General features: G+C 38.1%; 1 protein-coding gene across 2 annotated transcripts in view; it reads left to right on the top strand.

Moving 5' to 3' along the window:
• LOC119694690 (stress response protein NST1) overlaps positions 1-16373 on the top strand; it is a 32440-nt gene that overhangs the window by 2625 nt on the left and 13442 nt on the right. The window lies entirely within an intron of this gene.

Genomic DNA, 16373 nt, shown 5'->3' with positions numbered 1-16373 from the left:
TGAGTGCTTACTTATTGTTTTTATTTACCTAATTCATATTTGACAATAATCATGAATGGTATCTATACTTGTACAGTCCAACTATAAAGTCGTGAAAACGGATGTGAAGGATTAACTTTTTAGGAAGTAACTGATGATCATAAAAAGTCTTAGCAAAATTGCACTCCTTGAGGTCAGGACTTTATAGTTTGACTGTATGTGTTTTATTTAGCCTATTTATTATTCTGCACAAAAACAAAAGACTAACTTAGATACAGTAAAATTTTAACATGTTTAGGGTGAATTCGTCCAAACATCACGTTACACGAGAATAACTATACCGGAATTAAAATTATACGCGAGTAAATATCTAGGATAAGTACATTTGCATTCTACCAAGTTATACCATGATTAAATTGAATGAACGAGGAACGAAACTGTAATGCAACTAAAATAAAAATAGCTGCGTTTCAAAGCATGCAATAGAAATGACATGCCAACTTAGTTTGAATGGATTATAAAAGTATGAAATTGTTTATGTTTTAATATTTTATTCGCTGTTGTTATTCTGAGACTTTGCCTTTTAACGTACTTTTGTTTATGTTTTGACAGATGTGTTTATATGTCATTATGACGGTTTTCTAATCAGCTGATGTGCTGCCGCCATTACAAAATTACTCTCGGATAAGCTCGTTACACGGTCAATTTTGGCGGTATAACATTTTATTCTTGGGATAAGCTAGTTATCTTGGTTTCAGGTTTGGTAGAATGCAAAATCTGCTTACTCGCGAGTAACTGGTACTTTACTCGTGAGTAAAAAGTTACTCGACGTTGGTCGAATCCGCCCTTAACAAGATAGTGAATTCGATACTCTAGAATAGTACACATTTTCTAGTGAAGCCCAACTATACAAACAAAGCAATCTTATTGTTCATGTTGATTGATATTATTAAATATGTTTTTGTTTAATAAGCCTTTATTAGGCATGATGTATCATACTTGTAGAGATATAACTTACATTGTACACAGTCTAATATTTAGGGAAAACAATAACAATTTAACAGTAAATATTCAATGATTTTATCATTCATTTTAATGGTAAATTAATTACCTAGACGAAACTTGTTTCCTAATTAGTAACAATTTTAAATAGATAAGCAGTTTAGACTGTTGTTTAACTTGGGTGATTCTCAAATGACGCGATTTAGGTATGTCCAAGCCATAAAATACATGAAATTGATAGTTTTATACCAGGATGTATTTTTTTTTGAATAATGTATCTTGTGACCGTTTTTATACATTAGTAATGTAATGCATAAATTTATAAAGAAAGCGACAGTGATTTTTTAAAACTCAATATCATAAGTTCTTTGGCGCGTCCTTCACTTGATTTTATTTTTAGGTCAAGAAAAACTCACTTTTTAAAGTAAAATAAGCTTATGATTTATATATTATCACTATAACAGATACTTATGGTTATTGTAAATTAGGTTTCTATTCGCTCTTAGGTTTAGTTTTCAAAAATATAACACATTCAATTTTGTCCGAGAAAAAAAACTAAGTTCTTTGGCGTAACGATATCGTCTTCCTACTCTGCGTTTAAACGATCACCGGACATAATCACCATTCGTCCCTCACCCTTCAGTCCCCCACTATCTTCGACCAGGAGCAGAGGAGCGTAAGTTTACGGAGTATGAAGAAAAAAATTTTTTTTTGCGTCATAACGGGTTTTGGTCAGGTAAGAGCCTAATTTCTTCGATTGTTACTTTCATGCTATTATTTGTTTTTGTTGCATACATATTTTTGTCCACGTATGTCTATTCAAACAGTATGCACGTGTCAATAAGAGGTTCCAATTGTACATCAGCTTTCTGTAAAAATAAATTTTAAGTGATGATTTCTAATTTTGTTGGCAATAATTTCTTTGGATTTCTTTGGCATTCTGCGCCAACGAAATTAGTTTTGATACAAAGAAATTAGTATTGAGTATGAAACACCATTAATAACGCTAACTTTATGGATTCAATGTCTATTATGGTTAATTCTCTCATCATCATCATCAGCCAATAATCATCCACTGGACATAGGCCTCTCCCAAGGAGCGCCACAACACTCGGTTCTCGGCCTTCCTCATCCAACTACTACCGGCCACCCGCCTAAGGTCGTCAGTCCAGCGGGCAGGAGGGTGTTCCACACTGCGGTTGCCTGTTCGTGGTCTCCACTCGAGAACTCGTCTACCCCAACGGTTATCGGTTCTTCGGCAGATATGACCAGCCCACTGCCATTTCTGGTTGCATATTTTGACAGCTATGTTGGTAACCTTAGTCCTCTGACGGATAACCTCATTTCTGATACGATCCATCAGAGAAACCCCAAGCATAACTAGAGAGATGCTTGGGGTTTTTATGGAGAGCCATAGCACGCTGAGCGACTTTAAATCGGTGGACCAGTCCTACCGTCAGTGTCCACGTCTCAGCAATATACGTCATCACTAGCAGGACGCACTGGTTGAAGACTTTTGTCTTCGTGCTCTGAGGAATGGACGAGGAGAATATGTGACGAAGTTTCCCGAATGCAGCCCAACCCAGTTGGATACGCCTTGCAGCCTCCTTGTCCAAGTTGCTTCTGCCTAGCCGAATAGTCTGCCCGAGGTAGACATATTCATGCACAACTTCGATTGTTGCCTCACCAACGACGACCGGCTCCGGTTTCATGTGAGCATTGTACATGACTTTCGTCTTGTTCAAGTTCATACCGAGGCCTACACGTCGGGAAGCAGCATTTAGGCCACTTAGCATCCAGCTAAGTTCCTGCAGAGATTCTGCCATAATAACGATGTCGTTCGCGAAGCGGAGGTGTGACATGTACTCGCCATTTATACATATGCCATGTCCTTTCCAGTCCAACGTCTTAAAGACATCCAGTGAATTGGTGAACAGTTTCGGAGATATCACATCCCCCTTTCTCACTCCACGTTTCAGTTGGATAGGTCTTGTCTTGTGGTCCTGTACTTGGACAGTCATAGTAGCGGTATTGTACAGACACCTCAACACCTCGATATAGCGCCAGTCGATTTGGCATCTCTGCAAGGATTCCAAAACTGCTTAGGTCTCGATGTAGTCGAAGGCTTTTTCATAGTCCACAAAGGCTAGATACAGAGGCTGATTATACTCTTCGGTCTTGAAGCTGGTGTTGACAGCTCCAATTTGGTGCAGTGTGGGACGAAGGGTCGACTTCACCAGATATCCCCTCTCCAGCTTGAAGTTGATATTCAGAGTGCCTCGGAGAAGTCGGTGATCACTCCCAGTTTTAAACCTATTGATCACTGAGACATCTCTGAAAATGTGCAGCTTGTCAGTCATACTGAAGTCTTTTTCGTTTTTCGTCCTACCATCGGGGCTTGCCCATGTCCACTTCCTCTGGGGCCGATTCTCAAAGAAAGAATTCATCAGAAAGAAAGCCCCTCCCTTTCGAGGAAGTCTACAAGCATTTGCTCTCTCTGGTTTCTGCTACCAAAGCCATGATGTCCTACCCTCGATTCCTCGCATTCTTGTACTCCCACTTTGGCGTTGAAGTCCCCCATCACAACGGTGTATTGGGTCCTAGCAGTACACGTGATGCCCTAGAGATATCCTCGTATACTGCTTCGACTTCTGTGTCAGAGTGTGCCAAGGTTGGTGCATATAACTGTACGACCTTCAAGGAATACCTCTCGGTTAGTTTAAGTACTAGGTACGCTACCCGATTTGACATACTGCTGATCTCCACTACGTTGTTGACAAGGGTCTTGTTGACGAGGAATCCTACGCCACCTTGGGACAGTTGGTCGCCCTCCTGATGGTAGAACATGTGGCCGGTTCTCAAAAAGGCACGGACATAAAGTCTGTGGAGTGATAATAAAATCTTTAAAAAAAAAAAAAAAAAAAGAACATGTGGCCGGACTCCAGGGTCATCGTGTCCTCGTCCTCTTTACACTTTTTTATACCGGTGACGCTGCTGCCCATCGCCGGCCTATGGGATTTAGAGTAGCTGTTTTTGGATGGTTATACCGCCATCATCCGGTCGCCAGAGCCTCGTCTGTTATTTAGCAGAGTGCACCATGGGCAGGTGAGGTTGGCAATTGGTTCATTCGAATGTTTAGAACCCTTGCACCCTTACGTGATCAGGTAATTATGTTAAAAACAAATAAAGATATGCGTGATTTTTTGTTTTATAAATAAATAATAAATAAATAAATATGTGGGGACATCTCATTTCTTTAAAATAATTTCTAATTTCTTTGTTCTTAAAACTAACTTCTTTGGGACCTTTTATAATTTCTTTGGTGTGTTTTCTAATTTCATTGGTGCCAATCTAATTTCATTGGCCCAAAATTGTTTAAAATCGCTGTAACTTTGAATCGGCTCGATAGATTTCAGGGCCAATAAGAGATAACTAAAGAGGTCTAAAGCCTCTACAATATGTGGGGTATAATATTCAAACAACATGAAAAAAAAAATGCGCCAAAGAAATTATGCTTTTGGAGCCATTTTCTGAGAATCACCCACTTGTCAGCACTTCTATAATTTTAAAATAACAATTATAATAGTAAGTTATGTGATAGCTAATTAACTTTTAAAAATAACTATACAGCTTAGAACAAGTTATTATACGAATACCATTTACTACTATCTACCTTTTACGTCAGAAATACTCTGTAGTAAAAGAAAATATGAAACCTCAGCGTGACAATAATACCTAAGAAAGGTCAGGGTACTTTGCGAAGCACTGTACGTCTTACAGGTTTCATAGTTTGTCGATAACTATAAAAGTTTACGTTTTCTCGCATACAAAGTGGCGCCTCTAAGCGGATACTGTCATGACGCATGACACTTTTAACAGTTAATGTATGCAGATAGCAGCGAAAGAAAACCTAATATTTTTTTAATTTTCGTAAATTGCAAAACCCGTACTAGAGTATCTGCTACTCAAACATTACAACGACTGCACTAACTCTTACTTAGTGCAAAAAAGTTCTCAACTATTATCAATGAAAGATAACATTTAATTATACTTACTTGGAAACAATACGCATTGTGATAAGATAAGACAAAAGTTGTTAGTTTGTTACCAAAAGTCAATGTTATCGAATCCTTTTACCAACATTGCTTAACATTTTCACTTTTTAGAATAAGAAAAATACCTACTTTGGCAACATTTATTGCCAAATTGTAACGAAGTATAGAGCATGTTGTGTTTCTTCCATAAAAAGGCAGCGCCTGTAAAGGAATGGTTGTGAAATAGATGTACTATACGTGGTACAGACTGCAAGAGTTTTTTCGTTCTCATTAACTGTCGAAATTAGTAACAATGACCTCTAGAATGAGACGTGATCAACGTCATCCAGCAATTTACACTACTTGACAGAGCCATTCCACAATACACTGTCATCGGTCTTCCTTTTCCACGAACATTTTACCCTAATACCCCAGCCTCTGAATTTCTTGTGTTAGAAATAGTGCAATGAGGTGAATAGACGATATTGTAGTCATTGGCAACTCTGGAAACGGTTCGTCATAGAGCATAGTATAGGCATCCAGACGCTTCCTGAGTTCTGACGTAGATATATGCTATGACGGGTGACTGATACTATGTACTTACATACCGGTCCGTAATATCTATTATATTCTCTGCGGGGGTGTTTGTGCCTGCACCTGGCTCTCGCTCGAATGGAACCTTAAGGTCTGAACTGCCTTCCCATTTCGCACCACGCTGTTGAACTGCGGATTGGTGGGTACTCCTGTTCAAAGTCTCCAGTCTGGAGCTCATCTGCCTCAAATGGTTACCACACACACACAATACATCCTGTAAATCGTTCAATGCAGGACAAAGGCCTCCTCAAAGGCTGGAAAGTTATTGTCATAATCATAAAGGGCACACGTGGCGCTTGGCAGATCAGTCAGAGATGGATCCCACGGTTCTACCTTTTTTGGCATAAGATTTATTTGCCTAATCTCGTATTGCATAGTAACGTTTGGTCAAAGTCTCGTTACGCCGAAAATCGTATGGCATAAATCTCGTTTAGTAAAAAGTTATTTCGCATAACATTGTTTAGCCTAATAATTGTATGGCCAAATCTTGAATAGCCTAATAATGCTATGGCATAGGTTTATTAGGTTTATACAAAGTAATAATATTCGTTTGGCTTTAACTTTGACGGAGCGTCTCCCTACATAGCGCAAACTGGTGCCTTGTATCGTTTCCGCTGTTTGGAAAACGCTCCGCTCCGCTTCGCTGCGCTCCGCTTTGGTTTTGATGAACATGTGCACCTAACACGCTCCTCCTCGCTTTGCTCGTCGTCGCACCTAATTTTAGGTTTCGATCTCATGGGGTCTGTAATAATTATATTGGTCGTTAACTTTCGATTTTTTGATCATACAATATCGTGATTTTCGGGATGTAGGAGAAAAATACCACAATTTGTACATTTACTACATACTTAATATATTATTTATTAAGATAACATTAGGAGAAACAAGATTATACATAGGTATAGACGAACATAAATTTGAGCAAACGAAACTTAGGTGTTTAAAGATTGTGCCTAAAGAGTTTTAGACGAAACGAGCCTTATGCCACATAAGTCTTGGCAAAGTGATGGTTCGGCCAAAAAAGTTTAGACCATACGAGTTATGCGAAATGAGTTTTGGTCAATAAAGATTATGCCAGATGAGCGGAACCCGGATCCCACTTCTGATTACAAATTTTAGCTACACAACAGTGTTTGCAACAGTGATGATGTGCAAAATATACAGTCAGAGTCATTAAGTTTTATCGATTAGTTGATTATAGATCCTATGACGTCAGGCGCCACGAATTTAAAAGCTATACCTTATCTTGTAATAAGCCAGCGGAGCAATGCAGCGGCTGATTTATCGATGGAGTTCGATATTTTAATTTAATTATCAGATATTCTGCCAAAGTACACTGTACTCCTTTTTCCGGTAACGTTAGAGTGGGCAAGGTAACGACTATGCTAGATATACTAATGTGTACAAGATAATATAGTACTCTCTCTCTGGATGGCTTCCAAGTTCTTTTTTATTTTGTTCCTGATGTCGTTACATTGTTGGATTTTTGTTTTGTTTTTTCGTCACTCCAATTAAATTATAGTTATTTTAAAAGCTTTCACACTGAAATAATACTAAAGTAGCTCTGTTCTCGTATTTTTGTCTTCCAAAAGTATTGTCATTCTTAATTTCTTTGAGCTTGCCTCTGAAAAATAAATAGTGCGCGTGAAAATTCCTTCTTTACTTATTTATCTTGGTAAAGATTTATAACTGAAGTAATCACTGTACATGTATTTTCTTAATGTTTTTTTTTTCCAATTCGTTACACGTACAAATTATTGACACAGCTGTTTATAATCGAAATGAAAATTGTGATGTCAAATCCAAGGACCATGATTGATAAAACAGCTGTTCAATTAAATAAAATAAATTGAACCTCATGAAACCACGTGCTGCTGATTTTTATTTACTTATGAAAACCGTTATCTTCAATTTGTTACGGAAAAATTAGTAAAATATGTGTGTTCGTATTACTATACTATCCATTATAACTTTATTTAAATAACGTACATACATAAAGGAGAATTGGGTCTAAAAGGACCGAAATCCTTCTTACCTCCTTATTTTTAGTCCCGTTCGTTGTAGTCAGTGCACCCTAGTGTTATATTAATCCAAATGTTGACAACCTGTCCTAAAACCAATTTGATGAAATCTACCTCTAGGCATGAACGTCCTTCTCAACGACAACTCAGCCAATTACAGTATTATACTCTCATGTATTAGCATAAAAATCTCATGTAAGAATCTAGCCGCGATAACTCTTGCAGCACGTTGTAACAGGGTTATTCTTAGCACGTTGCTGGCCATTCGTAATCGCACGTCGAAGGTCACCCGGCGACCTTCCGAGGACCAGTTGTCTGTGACAGTGTGTGACTCGGGTGTGGTCGTTGTAGGAACGTGATTTGTTGACCGTACGTAGTGATGTGTTATTAATAATACATCATAAATATTATGGGTAGTCAAAGGTAACTCGCGAGAGAGCGAGATACCCGTTTTTCGCTGTACATTTTGTACCAATTCACGTGATATGTTTTTATTTTTTATATAATTTTAAATGTACACGTTAATACTAACCTAAAACTAAATATTTTCTAAATTTTAATTACTAACAGTAGATTAGGTTTAGATTAAGTGTTTAATTGTAATGTGTGTTGATAATGTTGCTGTTTATGTGTTGAATAAATGTTTTCTATTCTATTCTATTCTATTCTATTCTATTCTATTCTTGATAGGTAACGATCCGTATCGCCGTTTTTGAATGAGTACAATTCACTTAGGATATTCAATAATAAATATGTGGGGACTCTCACACGCACAGGCATCTATTTATAAACGCTTTATTGTACACAAACAAACAATATACAAAAAACAGATAACAAATTTAAAACATATATGACGTATACAAAGGCGGGCTTATTGCCAAAAAGCAATTTCTTCCAGCCAACCTACGACTGGGTGAAAGAGAAATTGAAAATTAAATCTTTTAACTAATTAAATTTGAAGTAGGTACAATTAACAAAAATAAGTAATAACCTAACCTAACTATTATTAAAGCAAACATGAAACAAAACTACAAATATATTCATAAATAATATCATAAATTATAAATATAAAATAGAACTGCATACATATATACTTTAAATTATATATAATATATATTATAAAATATATATATACATATATTATTTTTTCTGCCAACCTAACGATTCAAAATAGTAATTCTTCACATTTTTTTTAAAAGTTGCTAGCGATGGTGACTGTCGCACGCTCTCTGGCAAGGAGTTCCACAGACACGCTGCCTTCATAGCGAATGAATCGCTATATGAGGCGGAATTATGAACAGGAATGCTCAACAATTTGTTTTCTACCGACCTCAATGCTCTACCCTGAGAATGAGAACACAAAAATGAGAACTTGCACTTCAGGTATTGGGGAGATGAGGGGTTATTTAAAACACTGTACAATATGTTAAGAATATGAGTATTCCGGCGAAGGCGAATCGGAAGCCACTGTAATTGAGCTCGATACTCAGAAATGTGATCATATTTGCGCAATCCGAAAATGAATCGGATGCACAGGTTCTGGAGACGTTCGAGTTTGTTGAGTAGCTCTTCAGTGAGGTCAAGATAGCTTACATCGGCGTAATCAAGAATGGGAAACAGTAAGGACTGTGCCAACGTAACTTTAGTGTTCAGTGGTAGGAAGTACTGCAAGCGCTTAAGAGAATGGAAGGACGCGAACATTTTCTTGCTGACAGCATCTACTTGGGGAATCCAAGAAAGTGTGCAATCCATGATCACGCCAAGATTTTTTACCGAAGCTACGTATGGTATGACAGTCTGATCGTACATGACTCTCATGGCAGCTGAAACGTCAATTTTACGAAGCATCCGTGAGCTTCCGAGGATAATTGCTTGTGACTTTGATGGATTGAGCAGTAGACCGAAAGACTTGACCCACTTAGAAATAATTTCCAAGTTTTCATTAATGACACTAACGGCCGTGCTCAAACTCTCTGGTGGTGCACCGGCATAGAGCTGAAGATCGTCTGCATATAGGTGGTAGTTAGAAGTAAGTTTGTTAGCCAGGATGTTGATAAAAAGGGAGAAAAGTAAAGGAGAAAGGACGCCGCCTTGAGGGACGCCAGCAAGAACTGGACACCAAGAAGAACTCTCGGCATCAGTTCGTACACACTGCTGACGCCCTTTGAGATAAGACTCGAACCAACTTACAACTGCCGGAGATACGTTAAGAGATTGAATGACACCAAGGAGTAACTCGAAGTCAACCGAGTTGAATGCATTGCTGAAGTCCAGCAACGCAAGGACAGTAACTTTCTGATCGTCGATGTTGTGCCTGATGTCATCGGTGACTTTTATTAAAGCTGTGACTGTACTATGGCCTGGACGAAAGCCGGATTGAAATGAGTTCAGGAGTTGGTTGTTGGAGAGGTAGGAGGACAACTGTTCGAAAACTAGGCGCTCGAGAACTTTGGATAGAAAGGGTAGGATAGAAATGGGTCGGAACTGGGTCAAGGACGTGGGATTAGGGACTTTTGGTAAAGGAAGAATGAAGGCCTTTTTCCAAAGGCTGGGAAAAGAACTGCAAAGTAGAGAATAGTTCATCAAATTCGTGATGTGCGGTAAAATTACGTCCAGAATAGAAACTATCATGCGGGCACTGATATCATCAATACCTACAGCTTTGCTAGTAATATCAGAGATGCATCTCTTAACGTCACGGCCAGTAACAAGTTTGAAATTGAAAGAGGGGCAGTCAGGGATAGGCAAGGAAGAAAGATGATTAAGAGCTTCTGTTCTAATTTGATCATTTAGAACTAATGGAGGTGTAGAGAAATGCTTGTTTAGAGCAGAGAGGTCAATGTCGAAGTTAGAATTTGCCTTAGACTTCCCTATGCCCAGTGTTTTCAAAAAATTCCACAATTGTGAATTATCACAGTTTTCTATGGATGTATGGATGTATCGGCGTTTTGCGTCCCTACACACTCTATTGCAGCGATTCCTCAACTCCTTGTACGCTTTCAGGTTCTCTTCAGTTGGTTGTTTCTTGTAGCGGTACTTGGCGTGATCTCGTTTCGTCATGAAGCCTTTGATCTTGTCCGTAAGCCACGGGGCAGGGAGCTGTTTGACACGGACAGGACGAAGGGGTGCATGTTTATTAAACAGGTTCGTGAGAAGAGAGTTAAACATAGTTACCCTCTCGTCAATATCGTCTATGTCGTTCAGCTGTGCCCAATCAATGGATTTTGCATCCTCAAAAAGCCGCTGCAAGTCCACTTTTTTAAAATTACGTTGGAGAATAGTACGCTTTTTAGGTTTGGGAGTGCGGACCTTGTAGGAAACATAAAGAAGATCGTGGTATGAAAAACAATCAGCTGTGAACTGACCGTGTTTCATAACAAGATCTGGAGAAGAAACAATGATCAAATCTAGGAGAGTAGGTTCTGAGTTAGGCGGGTGGTGAGTGGCTTGAAGAGGTAAAATGTGAAGGTTTTTAGAAGTGACAATGGACTGCAAGGTATTAGAACGAGAGTTGTTTTTGAGAAGGCAAGTGTTGAAGTCACCCATGACGATGGTATTGTCGAATAAAGGGGAGAAATCTTCAAGAAGCTTCTCGAAGGATGAAAAGTAATTTACAGTCATTGAAGGGCTATAGCAAACTCCGAGGAGAATTCTGGTGTAGACCAAGGCATCAGACCAAGCTATTATTTTTCTCGTGACCCTTGTAACCACCCCCATCACCCCCCCCAGATACGTAACCTTTTGGGACGCTTTGTAAATTTATGCACATTTTAAATACCATACCATTTAAATATGACTTGATAACTGTATCCTTAAAAAAGTTTTTTAGTAAAATCGGTTCAAAGAGTTTTTCTAACTTCGTTCACTCAATTTGGCATCTACGGATGGACCAAATAGTTTTCAGCTAAGCATGCGCGTTGAATGAATGGAATTGGCAGCGAGCGGTGACGCCGTGACAGGTGTGACATGATAAGACGTGACAGTTGTGACGTTATCGCGACTCTGGCGAGACAAATGGTTATGAGTTTCTGTCAAACCCAGCCCAAGATGCACGAGGCTTGATAACTCGTGCTAACGAGAATAGCCTGATGGTTAGTTTAGGTCCTGTTCAGGCAGTTTAGACCTTGGGGATACGCGCAAAGTTCCATTCGAGAGATCCAGGTACTTACACCCCCACGAAATATGATAGGTTCTGTATTATCACTCTTAACCTTTAACCTGAAATGCGAGGAGGCTCGTTTCGTGAAAGCCTAGCTAGATACACACACACAGAAGATAGGTTGATAACAGATTAAAACGCGTAAATTTTCGTTATCGTGGCAACTTACACATCGCGCTATCACCATGCGTATTTCATTTCCTAAATCCTAATATTCATTACATCACTGGAATATCTACGTGATTCTTTGCACGAATCGTTTGTTTGATTGCTTTATTTAATGACATTCCATTCTCGATTAAGTCGGTAATGGTTCAACAACAGAAGATTGACCCATGAACAGAGCCCGTAGCATAAATTTTCGAAAACTAAAACACATTTGTGGGCGAAAACGTTCATTGGACGAAACATTCTGTTGACATAGTGCCCGTAGCATAAATTTCCCGTAGCGAAAATTTATGCTACGGGCACTATAGCGAAAATTTATGCTACGGGCACTATGTCAACAGAACGTTTCGTCCAATGAACGTTTTCGCCCACAAATGTGTTTTAGTTCGTGAATGAGTCAATCACCCAATGATGAACCGTTTCAGTGCCATATTATATCGCATCGTGTCACTATGGATGGTATTTTACGGCAAAGTAGAGGAAAATAGCACCAAACACAACCCCTGCAAGTCGAGAATCCACCCTCAAGGGCTATCATTTCTTCGCTGGGAAGGCCGGCTTAGTGCCACTTCAGCTTTCAGATTTTAATCCAACTCACCTGCCTCGTTTGAATCAAGATACAACATATTAGTTGTAAACAAGTCAGTGATAGTGTGTAAATCTACACATGTATAGTTGCATAAAATAACTTTAAATCTATAGATGTCTGTCTCTCTCTGTCCGTATACTGTCAAAGCAAGGCAACATTAGCTTTAAGGGGATCCCTAAAGCTAAAATGCTAAAGTCGGCTTGATATACTTGATTAGATTGGAAAAACGGTGGCTTCTATCACATTGATAAAAATATATTTTGTAGCAGAGGGTATACTGAACATGTTAGTTGCTTATAAATTGGTGCAGGATTATAATAAGTATGTTAAAAAAAATTGCAAACACACCATGTCTTTTGCCATTTTTTGACTTATTATGAAAAAACCCTCGAAATCAGAGGGCCCATTTTCATGGAATCTTATATGTATGTGTAGGTAATTAAATTCTTAACAAAGTTACCTTAAAGAGTTGGATTTAATGGACCAGAAGTCAACTTTTTTTGCAAAAAACTAATAAATTCCGGTTTAAAAATGATGACACCGTGACAGATTTCAGATTTCTTCAGTCGTCGCCCTGGTGGCGGCCTGTTAGGAGCGATACCCACGCCATTTTATTTTTTATCAAATATTTCACAACAACTGATTAAATCAACAAATTATGACTACAAGTATTATAATACATATGCATTTGCTATGGAAAGTTAATTTTCTAATCATTTTAGATGCAGAAAAGCCGAAAATTCTTAGAAAACATTTCGCCTTTTCGATTTGTTTACATTTTTTACTATAGAGTTACAGATGCATAGATAAAGGTAAACATTGCACATAATGACACTTATTAGATTCTCCGAATAAGAACTATACGGTCAATGCAGTATGCCAAAGCGCGAGCCTGTTTATATTCTGAGGGGTAATTTATTTTATTTTAACTGTTGTGTATGGTAGGTAAGCTACACAATATACAGGGTGTTGAAAAGTAAGTTCATAATTTGTTTTATTTGAAACCAAAAACCGTAGTTAATTAAAAATATATATATTTTAAGATGTGGTAGTCTGTACACTACAGGTTGTTAAAAATAAGTAAGTATTTTTAAAAATGGAAGATCTAATATTTACATAATTTTTTAAATCTATTTAACAAGCTTTGCAAAAAAGCGGTTAAGTGCGACTGTATCTCGCCATGAAAAAAATGAAATGTTTACTGTAGCTATGAATTTTATGCGTTACAAGTGGAATAAAATACCGCATATTATTATGTACAACTATGTAAGAGCCTAGTTTTTAAAAAAAAACTCATAAGAAAATATTAAATACACAGGTTTTTTAACCCCTGAAGGAAATAGAGGGGTGTTATAAGTTTAAAGTAAGGGCTGAATTTTTTTTTTAAATTAGGGTGATAGGTAATGTATATTTTTAATGATTTTTTCAAATAGATAAATGTTATACCATTTTTAAATTGCCATAAAATTACCTATAGTTATAGTTATAGAAAAGGGCAGGGCTACCAGTGCCCATTCGCCACTGCAACCTAAAAGATCTATAAATTATGACTCCCCATGCCGAGTCTCACTCTACAGGCCCAGGTCTTTTATAAACCTGATATTACCTATACAGGATGTTGCAAAAAGGGTATACTGTGCCGAAAGGGTTTGACTCAGGGGTTATTCTGAACAACTTTTGTTCTCCAAGTTTTGGAAATTCTCGAAAAATAAATTCGGTCTCTATAGTAAAAAGTCACGTGATCGAATAAGTTTCTATGTAAAAGGTTTTGTTACGTGAATTTTCAAAATTGTAGAAGAAAAGTGGATCAGAATGGCACCTAAATCCACTTTTGGCTAAGCTTTATACCCTTTTTTCAATACCTTGTATAAAATATCGTCAGCGTCACCTTAGATCGTAATCATCGTAACTCCTCGTGACCAAATTTTAGAGGAGACAAAAATACTGTTTTATTTGTAGTTCTAGTTGGCATACTACCCACCTAAAGTTTTTTTTAACTAGCCTAAAAATGATTTGTTTAGACAGTCTATCTTCCTGTTCAACCGCAGCCTGAGTGCCAGTGACTCAATGACTGAAAGGAGGCCATTAGTGCTCCTAAATAAATAAAGCAGGCCTGTAGATTATCTTTCAGTGTACCGACACATCTGATTGCTGTAAGAGCCTGATAAGCTCTTCGAACGAGTCATACCTCTGTGGTGGTACGGTTTCGACCTTTCGGACAGTCAGTTTGGCATCCGAAATGCGGATTCGAATAGTGGGTACAATACTTTGCGTTCGTTCACTGTCGGAGCAGGATAAGAACCACGGGCGAGTTGTTGCGCTGGCTGTTTGCTTAAAAATAGTAACCGCGTTCAACTCTATCCCCTAGAGGGCGAACCTTTAGGGCGGCTCTTGTATACCATCACTTGTCTTCTTATCTGCAGAAAATTGACAGAGGTCATACGTGTCTAACAAGTACATTAAGGATGCGAAAAGAGAGGGTTTGTTTTCACTGAAGAAGTTCAGTTGCGGAGTTCCACAGCGGTAGGTCTTGGACCCCTCTGCTGTGGAACTTGGCATACAACGCGGTCCTGCAAATCAAGCTCGCAAACGGCGTTAGCACAGTGCATTTTTCTAATGTCACACAGGTCGTGAGGTAGGCTGAGAGCCTCCTTCGGGGATGACATCCCAATGATTCATTACGAAAAAATTGCTGCAGCTGTGCTCGCCATGCAGTGCATGGGCTACTTCCGAATCTGGGGGGCTGTTGCAAAGGAGTCCGTTGCCTCTATACGGTACGGGTTCCGTGCGATCTATGATCCTTCCGGGAGCACCTGTCTTGTCAAGTCGAAGAGAATGGCTCGTATTCGACGCAACCTGCAGTACTGGTGGGATTGGTTGGAGGACAGGACAGCAGGAAGCTGCAGCAGCCGTCATGCTGTGATTCGACGCATAGATGCAAAAAAAACTTGAAAGTAACTTCATGTTAATAAAATATTAGATCTTAATTTAACAACATAACATTGCAAAAAAAAATTAACATTGTTGAGTATGTTATTGTAATTTACTAAAGTAGTAATAAAAACAAAGGCTTATTGCATAGTTTTCGTTCACGTTCGCCTACATCGCACGTTGTATATGAGAATAAAGGGTATAATTACTAAGTTTTCTTGTTTAAAAATCACGGTTTGGGGTTTAGAGGAAAACAAATGGTAAAATGCGGAATACAGTTTTTTTTTTTCGAATAAAGAGGAAAACATGTGAATTCAAAAAACGTTTCTATTGACACCAAAGAGTACTTTTCGCCGAGAAAAGTGGATTTACAATGTTTGCGATCTAAAGTGATGATAGAACTAGAACTTATTTTTTCAGTTCACCTGCTGTTGAGTGAAATCGTAATTAGGTAAATGACTCCTTGACATGAAAATAACTTTTTTTTTATAATCGTTATAACAAAACCGTTTTTTTTAATACAGCAATATTTGTAGGTGTACTTACAGTGAGCAAAAGAGCGCAGCAAGGTGTAAATTTTTTGGTTTTTAAGAAACAAAAATATTATTTCTATCATATCCCAAATACACATAAGTACTTAAAAAAAAAATACACACTCTCGCCTTGTACTAATGTACCCTTGCGGGGGTACTTACATGTTATTATTTTTCTGGTGACCTCCCCATATCCCTTTGCCAGCTACGTAACCTTTTGTGACACCCTGTATATGCAGAGTTCTGCAAACTACTGTTCTGCTTTTGAAACACCAAAAAAAAAACAGGTCGTCTAACTAAAAGGTCACGTGACCAAAAAAAAATTATATGAAGAAGCGTTTTTTTCATGAATATAAAAAATTA

The sequence above is a fragment of the Plutella xylostella genome, chromosome 30 (genome assembly GCF_932276165.1).
Source record: "Plutella xylostella chromosome 30, ilPluXylo3.1, whole genome shotgun sequence".
NCBI lineage: Eukaryota > Metazoa > Arthropoda > Insecta > Lepidoptera > Plutellidae > Plutella > Plutella xylostella.
The sequence above is the reverse complement of the archived record's forward strand: the minus strand, read 5'-3'. Positions and strand labels throughout refer to the sequence as shown.